The sequence below is a fragment of the Mercurialis annua genome, linkage group LG1-X, assembly GCF_937616625.2.
Source record: "Mercurialis annua linkage group LG1-X, ddMerAnnu1.2, whole genome shotgun sequence".
Classification (NCBI taxonomy): Eukaryota; Viridiplantae; Streptophyta; class Magnoliopsida; order Malpighiales; family Euphorbiaceae; genus Mercurialis; species Mercurialis annua.
This window is the reverse complement of record NC_065570.1, coordinates 67,151,421-67,166,256: the sequence shown is the minus strand read 5'-3', so window position 1 is coordinate 67,166,256 and position 14,836 is coordinate 67,151,421. Positions and strand designations below refer to the sequence as shown.

Sequence of the window (14,836 nt, the reverse complement as noted above, 5' to 3'; positions counted from 1 at the left end):
ATTCTCCACAATTATCTCTACATGAAAGCCTAATAACTAACTCGACTAAACAGACGGAAAAATTCAAACAGATGGAACCTTGAGCAAAAGCATAATAAAATCAAAATAAAACTATAAAATTCATCAGTCCCAGAAAAAAATACAACAATACATAAATATAGATGATTCGCTTTATAGGACAAGCAATAATTAATTCATTCTTACTATTAGTTCATTTGAGCTAAAAACTTTATTTTCTCTCTTTTGATTTATTAAATTAAAATAACATTGAAATGAGAGAGCATTTTCTTTCCTCTTTAAAAGAATTTCGTCCCCGAAATTCGCATACTTAAATTTTAAATTTTAATATAGGCATTTATATAATATTCTAACCCACACGGTCTTGTGATGTATCATCCAACACCCTCAATTGTCAAAATTTAGTTCGTCACAGTTATCCTTACATGAAAATATATATTTTCATTTGTTGTTTTTTTTTTAACTCGACTAACTCGCTTAGCTTTAGTATCTATAACACTTTCCCCTATGGACAATTAAAATATTAATTCACATCTAAAAGACTATTCTCATGATAAAATGTTTATGAAACAACATAACTAACAAATCTCATAAATTTGCAATTGCAAATCAAAATCTTCATATAAGTCAGCTAAACAAATCAAAACAAAAATTTAACACACAAAACTTTGAGCAAATACCACACAGTGAAATAAATAAATTAATAGTCACAATTACAACAAAAATAAAAAAAAGTAATATATAAGTATAGACAATTAAATTTATAAGGTAATTTATATATGTGCTTGATACCAGTACATTTAAGGTAAAGATTTTTTTTTTCCCTGAATTATTAAATTATTAAGAGAACAAAATGAAAGCGCACTCTAAAATAATGAAATTATTTAATCGTCAAACTAGTGATCTCAGAGATATCCAACCATTCTTCACTACTTTAACCGTAAAATTATTTTCTTAAAAAGTATAATCAAAAGCCTCATAAAGATCCATATTAAAAGAAAATTAAATTCATAAATTTCAAACTCAATTATAAATAACAGCTGATCTAAATTCACCAACAAAAGAAAAAGAATTAAATGTATCAAATTATTTAACTTAGACGAAGAGACTATCAAACTAATCGTAATTGTTTTTTTTTTTACCCAAAAAAAATAAAAATCATAAATCTAAAATAAGAACTTGCTCCAACAACACTATTTGCAAATATGCTCATTAAATCATTATGTTACTGAAAGATATCAACAACCCATTATTTAGCACGTAAAATCGACAACTCATTTTTTTTTTTTTTGTAATTTTCCAAAATATTAACCATGTTTTCCCTCCTTTTTTTTTTATCATCAAAGAAACAGAAAATAACCTATATATACTTGGTTTACTTCGTAAAGCTATTAACTGTAAGCAAAAAAAAAATAATACAAATTTTGCTCTTCTATATAGCGGTATAGTCTATATGGCTACCGTTGAATTATTAGAACCTATTTCTATTAAAAAAACATATATAGTATTCAATCTATTAATATAAATAAAAACACACATTAACTAAAATATAATAGCAAAATTACTGTATGAACTTTACTTGAGCAACAACAAAATTATTTTTTTTTTCTTCTTTAAATTAACAATTGACATGAAGTCCAAGATTATACTCACAAAAAACTAATTTCAATAAATTATAATAATAAAATTTATAAAATTTTCTCCAACGTGAAAACAAAGCAACCAACTTTAATGTCATAACTTGCAGTCTTTGTATTTCTAAAGGTTTAAATATTTCATTCCAATATTCTACTATCACTATAATATATATGTTAGCAAATGATTCAAAAAGACCATAAATATTTTATAGTAAATCGATGCAAAAGTATTTCAATAATAAGTAAAAAGATATATATTATAAATCTTAATCATAAATTGATATAATAAAATCACAAAGTAAATATTCCGTACTAATTCACTTTATCAAAAATGAAAAATCAAGATTAAGGGGATATTTAACGAATAAAAATGTGCATGTTATACGTACATATTGTATAACATTATATGAATAATTAATCCGTCTCAAAAGTATAAATTTTAATATATTTTTTTTTAATTTTTTTTTTCTTTTTATTTTGTTTCTCATATATATACAAAATATCCTACTAGTACTAAAATAAGAATATATGTATGCAATCTTTCATTTAACAAGATCATAACTCTCTGAGCGATAAAAGTTAACAATACTATTACATAATTGATCTGATATTATGTTATATTATAAGCAACAAATCAATCATGAGTTAAGAGAGAAAAAAAAAACAATATTATAGTCTAAAGCAAAAAAAATTAAATATCAATGTGTCAGACCAAACACTACGTCTACTCAAAATAAATAAAAAAAAACATTATAAAGGCAACAATCATTTACTCAATTATAAATTCAATCTTTCTTACTTTATTGTTATTGAATGTTAATATCAGCAAGACCCGACTATAGAAGTAACACGTGAAATGTCATTTAAAATTTTCTCTATTTTAAACTAATACGTAAATATCAAATTAAATAAAATAAAAATGACAGTTGTAAATTAAATAAACAAAAACTTATAAACGTTTAATTCTCTTATTTCTCAATACATAATTTGATATAACTAACTTCATTTTCGTTTTTTTTATTGGAATTTAAACATTAAAATATCAATCATGAACCAAGCACAAATAAAATCATATAAATTCGAACGCAACAAAAAGAAATTTACACGCAATATAAGGTGGCATCATATAAAACACATTAATCAAATAAGGTGTGATCAACTTTGAAAGTCCTACTATAAATGTATAATACAATAAACCTATCATTAAAAGCTTATCATAAAATCGTACTCCAAAAAAAAAAAATCTTGATCTTCCAAGGTTAAAATGCACTCAGACGTTATATTTTTTTTATTTCAATTTTTTTTTTCTGTTTATTTCTTAATGCATTCAAACTATATATAAAAACTATACCAATTTCAATTTTTTTTTTGTTAATAAGTTATAGATTCAATTGGTTTTTTTTTATTATTAAAAAAAATACCGCTAGAACTTTCATCTCTATTTTTTTTTTATAGATCTTTTCAGCATTTTATCATAATAATTAATTTCTTATGTATACTAACATTTTTTTTTAACTATAAAATTTCAATCAATACAGTAATTTTAGATTTTTTTTTTTTTTAGAACCAACAATTCAATTTTTAAGTACAATCACAATTTAATGTCTCTTTCCGATGCAAAGAGCTAATCTTTCTTTAAAAAAAAAATTAATTTTACTATCAATAATTAAATGTTGGATAAATTCAAAGCACAATTTCCTTAAAAATAAAATCAAACATTAAATCATCAGATAAAATAATATTAAAACAGTACTAACCAAATTTTTTTTTCTTATCTCATTCTCACTAAATATAGCAATTTATAAAATACCAAATCTATATTCTCTACAAAAACAAAACTACTGGATTTTGATTATTTAAAAAAAAGAACTTACATACAAATAAAAAATACCTTTATAAAATGAAAATCAATTATAACAAACACAATAACGAACATATTATAATGATAATCTTATAATTAGAGACTATTATAAAGAAGCTAAATTAACCGACTCTACTGACTCATCCATACTAACTATTGGGCCAACAAAATAGCCATGAGATATAATCCTATAATAACTCTCATTAAAATATAGCGGTTAACCTAAGAACGTATACCCGCTTTGATACCATTAAATGTAACCCCCTTCTCGAAAAAAATATGAAAAACTATATATCATAAAATCATAAATTAAAATGAAATATCAAAAATATATTTATTTTATCATTTATTTAAGATCTCAAAATAATACAAATTCATTAAATTTACAAATGTCAATTTAAAATCAGAAAGCCAAATGTTAATTTCAAAAACAAAACTTAATTGTTCGAATAAAATTTAAAACTTAGATTTACGGTAAAATCTAAACTACGATGACATTGTTGACCCCACCTAACCAAACCAACTGATTGATTGCACGAACCTAGATGGATGAGTCACTGCAGTCTATACCCTGAAAAATAGGTGGCAAGGGGTGAGCTGCCTACTCAATAGAATATAGCTAATTATATTTATATATATATATATATATATATATATATATATATATATATATATATATATATATATATATGACAACAACAAACGGAACAAACAACAGAATATCATTTAATCAAACCATAAACCCATCAACTCTCATATATCCTCCCAAATATACAATCAGACAAATTAAATCATTATATATTTTATTTCTTTAATTAGGGCCCTGCTTAATCTAGCTGAATCATACCCAATGGTTTGCCGGCCATCACAATCACATTAATAATATATATCGCACAAGATACCAAATACATTAGTATCCCGACACCACCCCAGTGTCTAGCAAAACGCACAGGATATTCTATGCTTCCAAGAATATCCCGGCACCGAAGTGCCTAGCAAAACTTTGATCACATCCTTTATCTCATCATTTGACAATTTAATTGTCGCATCTCTAAACCATTGGATATAATCAGTTCTAGATAAGCAAACTGTCACTTTCTTAAATCAAAATTTATTTATAACTGCCTCATTAAACATAACCAATTACTGACAAACACATATCCAGCATTTTCATACTTCTCAAGTTTCACAAATGTATTTCATGAAAACAAAACAAACAGACATTCCTATACTCGTTCAGACCACTAACATATAATAATCATGTACCACAATAAATGACAGTCACATAGTAAAATAACTCACGTTTAGCAACCAATTAATATACATAAATATAATTAACTATACTTACCTCAATCGCCCAATAAATTACTTTCACGATGGTGCTATTCAACAATCTACTCTATTTTATCCACGTCTCCTAAAAATATATAGTGCGCATATAACTCATTAATTTTATATTCTAGAAAAATAATATAATAAAATATACATTATTATTATGATTATTATTTTAATAAAACATATATTAGCTATAATATATTTTGTCAAACGTTTTAAAGAAAATATACATAATTACTATATTAGAATGTGTATGAATTAAAGTGTTAGCTTTTGAACTTTAAGAGATAAATATTTTTCTGTAAAAAGAGTTGGATGTCCATAAAAATTAAATCTTATAAATTGAACCCAAATAAAAAGAAAACTATAGCATCGTAAAACGTAAAAATAATAGGCTGATTTATGTGTAAAGTGGAGAAAATTATACTTTCATTTGGTATCATCAATATCAAACTTCCATCTCAACTATCCACGTCAAATTCCAAAAGAATTATTCCCGTATTTAAGTAAAACTTCAAATTTGAACAATTTAAATTGTTCGCAGCAGAGTACACAGTAAAGAAACAAAAACGTTTTCAATTTTTTTTTTTTATATATATAATTTAGTGCTGAGTATAATTGAATTACACTACCAATAAAGAAAGATAACAAAAAAATAAGTGTTGAGAAGAATACCTTCAATGTATATTCAGAAATTTCATTGAAAATCCATGTATTGTGAATTTTAAATCTTTAAATGACGGCTAAGCTTTTGTTTTGTTATAACTTCAATTAGTATTGATCAGCCTCTTTTAAATAGGCTGAGATTAGCTTTAGGGTTTTATTTAAGATAATAAAATAAAATTACTACCTTGCCCATGATGTCATAATTGTATTGTTTTATTTATTTATTTATTTTTAAATCTCCGGATGTTACATTTATAATTGTTGCTTTGATGAAAAGGGGCACAAATGCTTTGATGAATGGTTTTTCATTTACTAACATTCTTGATGCCCTATGTGCTTTTTTCATTTATGGATATGCTATCTGCAGCTGTTAGAATAAAACAACATTAGGCCATAGTTTTTTTTGGTTAAACTGATCTAATTGGTTGCACTTCCACTTGATGCCTGTCTTTTCGTTTTCTGCTTAAGTTGTTTCTGCAATTTAGTTCATGTGGATTTTGGATTCTCTATGTTGGAGAAATTCCTTAAACTTGGCCTTTCATTTGAGATTTGGCGCCTCTGATAATGCTTATATATATGCTGGTTAATATTTTAAGGTGATAATAATGAAGATTCATTACATCTCCATTTTATCAGCTGCTTTACTCTTCCAGATAACAAATCAGTGATAAAAGGGATAAATTGGCTAATGTGTCTCCTGCCAAATGGAAATGGTTTGTTAGATTTTTGTGCACAAAACAGCGAGTCATGATACCCTTCTTTTATTCATAGTTCAATATACATTCTAATACATCTTTGTTACAACTTACAGGTGCTCACAATCCAGTGAAATGGTGCTTCAACAAAGAGAACCACTCTTCATGACCTCTGTGAGAAGGAGGGGTAAAGTCCACGGTAATAACTCGCTGTTTTGTGCACAAAAATCTAGCTGTCTTTCGCTCGGTGGGTGGCGGGCAATAACAGCCGAGGGACTTAAATGAGCTGAAATATACAAGCTGTGGGTGTTTGTGTTTGTTTTAGTTGAAAATGACTTTTTGAATATTTTGTGCCAAGTTGAGGGGGTGAATTGATCCTTTGTTGATAAATAAAGCGTTCCAGAGACCGGGAGATTCTGGCATTTCATTAGTTTAAGTATGAGGCTTTGCTCTCAGAGAGATAGGATAAAGGTCTTAAGGATTGCTAACTCCCACTCTCTGATTGCTAGCGGAGCCTATGATTCAACCCAAAGAAAAAGTAAAATGTTTATTATGATAGGGGCTATGATGATGCATTATTGTCTCAAAATCAAGCATGAAAAGGAACTACCGGTATCATGACGGCGGGGTAATCTTTTGGCGGCAGGTACAGTGAGATTGTTTATTTTTGCTCTTCTGATATTCTGGCCAGCAGCCTTGAAGTTTTGCAGCCGCCTGATACGGTATTGTTTCTTCTTGACTGGTTTTCAAGACAATATTTCTGAGCCTTCTATGTTCAAATTCATCTATCTATCTATCTATGGCGGAATACTTCTATTCACCTCTATATTTGATCTCTTACACCTCAGTGACGCATGGAGTACACGCGTCACCGAGGGAACCACCAGCTGCTTCCGCTTCAATGACCAAATAACCTCTCTGTGTCAGTCACCTCCAATTTCCAAAGAAAGTTGCGAATCGACTGAAGTGTGCTGAAATGAGGGGAGTTTTTATACTCTCTCTGAATGATTGTGAAGCCCCTTCGTTTATGTTGGGGAAAAAGTTCAAATTCAGGATGTCATCATCCTATCTGCATTTGTTTTGCTCAATCAATCAATAATAATGATGATGATGATATGCCGGTGGGTGGTTGCTGCAGCGGGAGAAAGAGAGATATTAAGAATTGAGGGTTTGCTCTCAGAGGGATATGAGAAAGGGTTTCAAGGGCGGTTGACTTCTCCTCTCTGATTGGCAGCGAACCCGATGATTTTCATTATCTTAGAAAGAGACGGGTAGGTTAATTAACAGCCCTTCTATAGAGAGAAAACATTGAGAGAAATTAATTAATGTCAAAACCCATCTCTCTTTCTCTCTGCTACTGCTAGGGCTATGATGATAAGTTTTGTTTGGATATTAGGTTTCAAGGAAATCGATTGTTATCATGGCGTGCTATCCTTTTTTTTCTTTTGAAAGAATTGCAGCCTGATAGCACAGTTTCCTTTCTACTCTAATATATTATGCTAAATCTGAGCCTCCTCAATTCTCTCAACAAAACAATGAGGCTTTGCTCTCAGAGAAGTGGATGACTTTTCTGGCAGGGATCATGCCGACCTTCTCTTGATAATGCGCATATATATACATGTTTGCTGGTTATTAATTAAGGTGATAGTAATGATTAATGAAGATTCATTACATTTCCATTTTATCTGCTGCTTTACTCTTCCGATAACAAATCAGTGATAGAAGAGATAGATTGGCTAATGTATCTCCTGCCAAATGTGAAAATGGACCAAGTCATGATACCCTTCTTTTATTCTGGACATAGTTCAAAATACATTCTAATACATCTTTGTTACAACTCACAGGTGCTCACAATCCAGTGCAACAAAGAGAACCACTCTTCTTGATCTCTGTGAGAAGGAGGGGTAGAGTCCATCGGAATTACTCGCTGGTTTATGCACAAAAATCTAAGCTGACTTTCGCTCTGGTGGGGGTGGTGGGCAATAACAGCTGAGGGACTTCAATGAGCTGAAATATACAAGTTGTGGGTGTTTGTGTTTGTTTTAGTTGAAAATGACTTTTTTGATATTGCGTGCCAAATTGAGGGGGTGAATTGATCCTTTGTTCATAAGTTCCACAGGCCGGGAGATTCTGGCATCTCATTAGTTAAGTATGAGGCTTTGCTCTCAGAGAGATTGGATAAGGGTCATAAGGATTGCTGACTCCCACTCTCTGATTGCTAGTGGAGCCTATGATTCAACCCAAAGAAAAAGTAAAATGTTTACTATGATAGGGGCTATGATGATGCATCAAGTGTCTCAAAATCAAGCATGAAAAGGAACTACCGTTATCATGGCGGATGGGCAATCTGTTGGCGGCAGGTACAGTGAGATGGTTGAATTTTGCTCTTCTAATTTTCTGGCCAGCAGCCTTGAAGATTTGCAGTCGCCTGATACAGTATTGTTTCTTCTTGCCTGGTTTTCAAGACAATATTTCTGAGCCTTCTATGTTCAAATTCATCTATCTATCTATGTTCAAATCCATAATAGTAATGGTGATGGTGATGATGATGACAACGACGATGATGATAATGCCAGTGGCTGGACTAGCAGCAACACGGAGTTGCAGCGGGAGAAAGAGAGATTAAGAATTGAGGCTTTGCTCTCATTGGGAGATGAGAAGGGTTTTAAGGGCGGTTGACTTCTTCTCTCTGATTGGCAGCGAAGCTGATGGTTTTCATTATCTTAGAAAGAGATGGGTAGGTTTGTCAACAGCCCTTTTTATAGAAAGAAAACATTGAAAGCAAAATTGTATATGTCCATACATAATAATGTCAAAACCCATCTCACTCATTCTCTTTTTCTCTGGTAGGGCTATGATGATGATAAGTTGTGTTTGGATATCAGATTTGAAGGAAATAGATTGTTATTAGGGCGTGGTATTCTTTTTCCAAAGAATTGCAGCCTGATTATACAGTTTTCTTTCTAGTCTAATATACAAGGCTAAATCCAAGCCGCCTCAATTCTGTCAACAAACTAAAATTACACAAAGCAAAAGAATGAGGCTTTGCTCTAAGAGAAGTGGATTGGTTTTCCAGTAGGGTGGTTGCCGATTAACCGAGTTCATTATTATTAGGTATGCTTTACTTACTTCCATCTCATATCTTCATACTTGTTGCTCTGAAAACAGAGTGATATAAGCAAAAATGGTGTTTCATTTACTGACGCTCATGATGTCCTGTTTACTCCTTTGCTTAATTGTTTCTGCAATTTGGATCGTGTGAATTTTGGATTCTCTATTTTGGAGAAAATCTTCAAACTTGGCTTTTCATTTGAGATCGTGTGTCGATTTCTTTATGATCTCCGTAGGTGTATCAGTTATGATGAGTAGCTAATTGTTTTTGCAGTTAAAATACAAGTGTTTTATGCATTTTCTTGCTTGCTCACTTTAACCATTTATCACACATCATGGTTCAGACAGTTAGTATCGATGTTTTGCTTATTTCACTTCAATTAGTTAGTATCGATATCCTTCAAAATCTTTTATTGTAATGTTTGATTCACTTTTTTCTGGTTCTAATATTCTACAGAAGTTTAGTATGAGCACAACTCGCTGGAAAAATTTCTCGTCATATTATTGAAGCTACCCTCAAAGTATTTGCTAAGGCTCTTAGACAAGCAACAGAATATGACCCATCGTCTTGGGACTGCACCTGGGTGGCAAGGTTTGATATCTTCTTTTGAGCAGCTATGATGCTGGTATTTGTTTCTCATTGTATAGACTGGGAATTTATAGTGCCATGTGTTTTGAGTTTGATTAAATTAGGCAATTATAGATTCTTAGTATTATATGATGAAGACTCTTTAAAAGTGTGCACGCTTTTGATTTGCAGCTGCAGCAGCCCAAAGGGTTAACTTCCAAAAAGGAAGGAGAATAATATAGTAAATCTCTAGATATAAGAAATTAAAATCAAGAAAAGCAAATATATATTTACTTTCTTCCTTGGTTTTAATTTCTTACTAGAGAGTTAAAATGCAAATATGTAATTACCTTCATTTCTGTGCCTTTGCCTTGAATCCAAAATTTGACTTGCAATGAATCTAAACTAATTCACGGCTTAGCTCTTTCCTTTGCTTATCATCTGGGTGTGTACACTTTTTCAATAAACTATTAGAGTATAAAACCAAGAAGAGAGATTTTAATTTTATATGTATACATGTATAAAAAATAAATGTCAGCAGGTTATACGATTAAGGTGATAATAATGAAGATTACTTACATTTTCATTTTGTCAGCTATTTTGCTCTTCTAGATAACAAATCAGTCATAGACTCATAGAAGGGATAAGTTTGCTTATCTATTACCTGTCAAATGTGAAAAGTAACCAAGCTGTGATACCCTTCTTTTATTATAGACATAGTTCAAATTTTCAAAATACATTTTGATACATCTTTGTTACAGGTGCTCACAATCCAGCGGAAATGGTAGATTAATAAGGGAACCATTCTTCATGATCTCTATGCACAAAAATCCAAGTTGCCTTTTGCTCAGTGCCTGGTGGGCAAATTACAGCTGAGCATTTTAAACGAGCTGAAATATACACAAGCTGTGGGTGTTTGTGTCTGTTTTTGTTGAAAATGACATTTTCTTATTTTTCGTTCCAAGTTGAAGGGGTGAATTGATCCTTTGTTCACAAATAAATAGTTACACAGATTGAGATTCTGGCATCTCATCAGTTTAAGTATGAGGCTTTGCTTTTAGAGGGTAGGATAAGGGTTTTAAGGATCGCTGACTCCCACTCTCTGATTGCTAGCGGAGCCTATGATTCAACTTAAAGAAAAAGTAAATTTTTTTATTATGATAGGGGCTATGATGATGCATCAAGTGTCTCAAAATCAAGCTTGAAAAGGAACTACAGTCATCATGGCGGCGGGGCAATCTTTTGGTGGCAGGTACAGTGAGATGGGTGATTTTTGCTCTTCTGATTTCCCGGCCAGCAGCCTTGAAGATCTGCAGCCGCTTGATACGGTGTTGTTTCTTCTTCTTTTCTGATTTTCTGGACAGTATTCTGAGCTTTCTATCTCCAGATCCATCTATCTATCTATCTATTGAAGAATACTTCTATTTGGTTGACTTTTTTTTGGGTGGGACTTGGGTGTGCTAGACCAAAAGTTGTAGTGCAACAATGGAGACACTTGTAATTGGCTCCCCTCCAAAAAAAAAAATATTAAAATGATCCAGATATCAGATATTAAATTGATAAGAACTGATACTACACTTGATCTTAGCCAAAAGGCCGAGAAAGGTATTATTCAACTTCTTTAAATATTATTGAAATATAATTGAGGCTAAACAAAGATGATTGTTTTAAATGACTTAAATTATGGTTTTGTTGCCAGGTACAGCTGAGATTGATATCTTTTATCTTCACTACCAAGCTGAGGGGGTGCACTGATCCTTTGTTCAAATGCACAAACACTTTCTTTAGTAACACATTAAAAAGAAAGATAAAGCAAGAAATGAGCGGAAACTAAATTAAATGAGGCTTTGCTCTCAGATAAAGAGAGAATAAGTGCGGGTAATTTTCACCTGCAGTCCTTGAGTTCTAAGATGTGTATCTACTCTCTCTCTCTGAATGATTGTGGAGCCGGTGATTTTATGGTTGTCCTTTCTGTTTCCTCGTCAAGTTTAAGAATTGAGGTTTTGCTCTCAGAGGGGGATGCGAAGGGTTTCAAGGGCGGTTGACTTCTTCTCTTTGATTTGCAGCGAAGCTGATGATTTTCATTATCTTAGAAAGAGATGGGTATGTTAATCAACAGCCCTTTTATAGAAAGCAATCATCAAAGCAACTACATATATACATACATGATAATGTCAAAACCTATCTCACTCGCTCTTTCTCTGATCTGCTACGGCTATGATGATAATTTGTGTTTGGATATCAGATTTGAAGGAAATAGATTGGTGTCGTGGCGTGGTATTCTTTTCAAAGAATTGCAGCCTGATACCATAGTTTTCTCTCTTGTCTAATATTCAAGGATAAATCTGAGCCGCCTTTCTGTAGAAGAAATCATACATAAAATCAAAACCCATCTCACTCTTTTTTTCTCTGGTAGGGCTATGATTATAAGTTTGTTTGGATATTTGATATGAAGGAAATAGGTTGTTATCATGGCGTGGTATTCTTTTTTGAAAGAATTGCAGCCTGATAACACAGTTTTCTTTCTAGCCTAATATACAGGGGTAAACCTGAGCCTCAGTTCTGTCAAAATAAGTTTTCCAAAGCAAAAGACTGAGGCTTTGCTCTCGGAGAAGTTGATGAGTCTTCTGGAATGGTGGTTGCTGACCCTTATCTGATTGGCTGTGGAGCTGATGATTTTAAAATTGCCCTGCTCTTTCAATAAACCGATTCATCAATAAATGGTATGCTCGACTTAATTCCATTTCATATCTTCATATGTTAATACTTGTCGCTCTGAAAAATTAAGCGATGAGCAAAATGGTTTTTCAATTATGAACATTCATGATGCCCTGCTTTCTTTCATGTTGGGATCTCATAAATATTCTATGTGCACTTGTTACATTGAAATAATCCGAGGCTGTAGTTTTATCATAAACTGATAGAAGTGGTTGGAATTGCAGTTGATGCTTCTGTTTTCTGGTTAGTTGTTGATGCAGCTTAGATCATGTTGATTTTGGAGAAAAGCTTGAATTTTGGTTTTCCATTTAACGTTATATTTAAAACCTTATAACAGGCTCTTGGTGGTGATGTTAAATTTTGCTTCATTGTGTCAAGAAGGAGGCTCTGGCTTCATAGCAAGATGGGAAGGGTGGTTACCTGTTCTTGCTGTATAGTTAAGGGGTCAAATTGGCACTTAACCCTTCATAGATTTAAAGGTTAATCCGAGTCTCCTATCTCTGTTCTTTAGCTACATTTCTCATTTTTAAGTTCTTTCCTATTTATTTATCAAGTCTATTTCTATGATCAAGTAAATTAGTCATCCAAGCTTTTGTTTGGGTTAATATGTTTTTATTATTTGATTATTGTCCAATTATAATGTTACAATTTTGATAGTTGAAGAAGTCTGCCAATGACTATCAATAGCTTTCAACTTTGATATTTTGAGATGCTATAAAATTTAAATTTGGTAACTGTAATGATTTTTCATAGATTTTACTACTCAATTGGAGTGGTTAGATACGAGAATCTTGTAGTTGTTGACTCAATTAATGATTATTACAATCTTTGTTAAAAAAAATGCTTGAATTATTTTTATTATTTTTAAATTCGAATAATTCTTTTATGTTACTAGATAGTGAAAGACAATGTGATATACATGAGTTTAAAATGTAGAAAATACTAAAGTTCATATTTTAGAATTTTATGGATGAAGGTAATATTTTAGGAAAATGTTATATAATCCACCACCGACTTTCATTGTCTTTTTTTACGTATCAAGTTTCAAGTTTATCTATTTCTTTTTAAAAAAATGTATGATTGAATTTCTCTCTTTAAATCATTCCACATCTCAAATGAGGGATAAAAATGGAGGGTTAAGTTAAATAATTTTAGTGGATGTTGATGATGCAAATAATAATTTTATTGTAATTCTTCTTTGAATTTAAAAGATAAGAGGGATTGCGATTGTAATTAAAAAAATATGGTTAAGTTGGTTAAAATTTGTTATTTTGTTCAATTTTTCATTTTTATTCTTTAATAATTTTTTAAATATATAAATAATATATTGATGAATAATTTTTGTATTGGTGTATTAAAAATTGAAATTTATTGAAAGAGGGAGTAGTTCTCAAGAATTTATATTAAAATAAGATTTTAAATATAAATTTCATGAAGAAGTTGATTTCTTTTAATACAATATAGGTATTATTTTTAAATTAGTAGTCAATTTTGGTTGAAATTTTTAACCGTTAACTCTCTAACTTGAACTCATGTTATAAATATAAAAAATTTGGAAAATAATTTGTATTTTTTTAATTTTTTTTATGTGAAGTGCATGTAATTTTTTTTATAAAAAGAATATTTATATAATTTCACTGTTAGGTCAAAGATGGGTTATTGACTGAGCTTGCTAATAAACGGATGCGGATGATTATGGAAGTTTAAAAATAGATAAAAATGATAAAAATATATTATTATAAAGATAAAAATGATAATATATTATTATAAAGATAAACATGTTTTTTAAACTTCCATTTTTTAAACTTTCTTTCATTTTATAAGGATAAAAATTGTTTTTTATTATGTAAAAATAAAAAATTATAGTATCAATTTAAGTTAATTCCAAAGTACTCTTATAACAGCTAGCAACTCTAATAAAAATTCACTGTTTGAAAATTAAAAGAACATCAAAAAATATTTAAATAATTACTTAGAACCAAAAAACATGAAAGGGGCTAATTAGGAAATGAAATTATAAGACCCCAACACTACACTGAATATATAGTTTCAGAGGCTGGCAGATTTGTGGCATCTCATTAGTTTAAGTATGAGGTTTTGCTCTCAGAGGTCTCTGATTGCTAGCGGAGCCTATGATTTAACCCTAACAAAAATAATTAGTACGATGAAGGCTATGATGATATCTTGAATTCCACCATGAAAAGCAACTGCTGGTATCACGGCGGCG

The 14,836-nt window shown here is 30.7% G+C and overlaps 1 long non-coding RNA gene and 1 pseudogene across 13 annotated transcripts in view; one reads left to right on the top strand and one right to left on the bottom strand.

Moving 5' to 3' along the window:
- Nucleotides 1-13,311, top strand: part of LOC126654310 (uncharacterized) — a 29,870-nt gene extending 16,559 nt beyond the window's left edge. For 5 of the 13 annotated variants that reach the window (XR_008789990.1, XR_007632583.2, XR_007632608.2 and 2 more), the window contains 6 exons: nt 6,329-8,949; nt 9,063-9,326; nt 9,781-9,915; nt 10,653-11,496; nt 11,591-12,614; nt 12,947-13,311. This is a non-coding gene — a long non-coding RNA (uncharacterized LOC126654310). Of the gene's footprint in view, nt 1-5,774; nt 6,231-6,328; nt 8,950-9,062; nt 9,327-9,780; nt 9,916-10,652; nt 11,497-11,590; nt 12,615-12,946 lie in introns of those variants that run through there. The other 8 variants (XR_007632595.2, XR_007632571.2, XR_007632565.2 and 5 more) reach the window with 8 other exon arrangements.
- Nucleotides 11,342-11,500, bottom strand: LOC126666429 (U2 spliceosomal RNA; annotated as a pseudogene).
- Nucleotides 13,312-14,836: the final 1,525 nt, after the last annotated feature.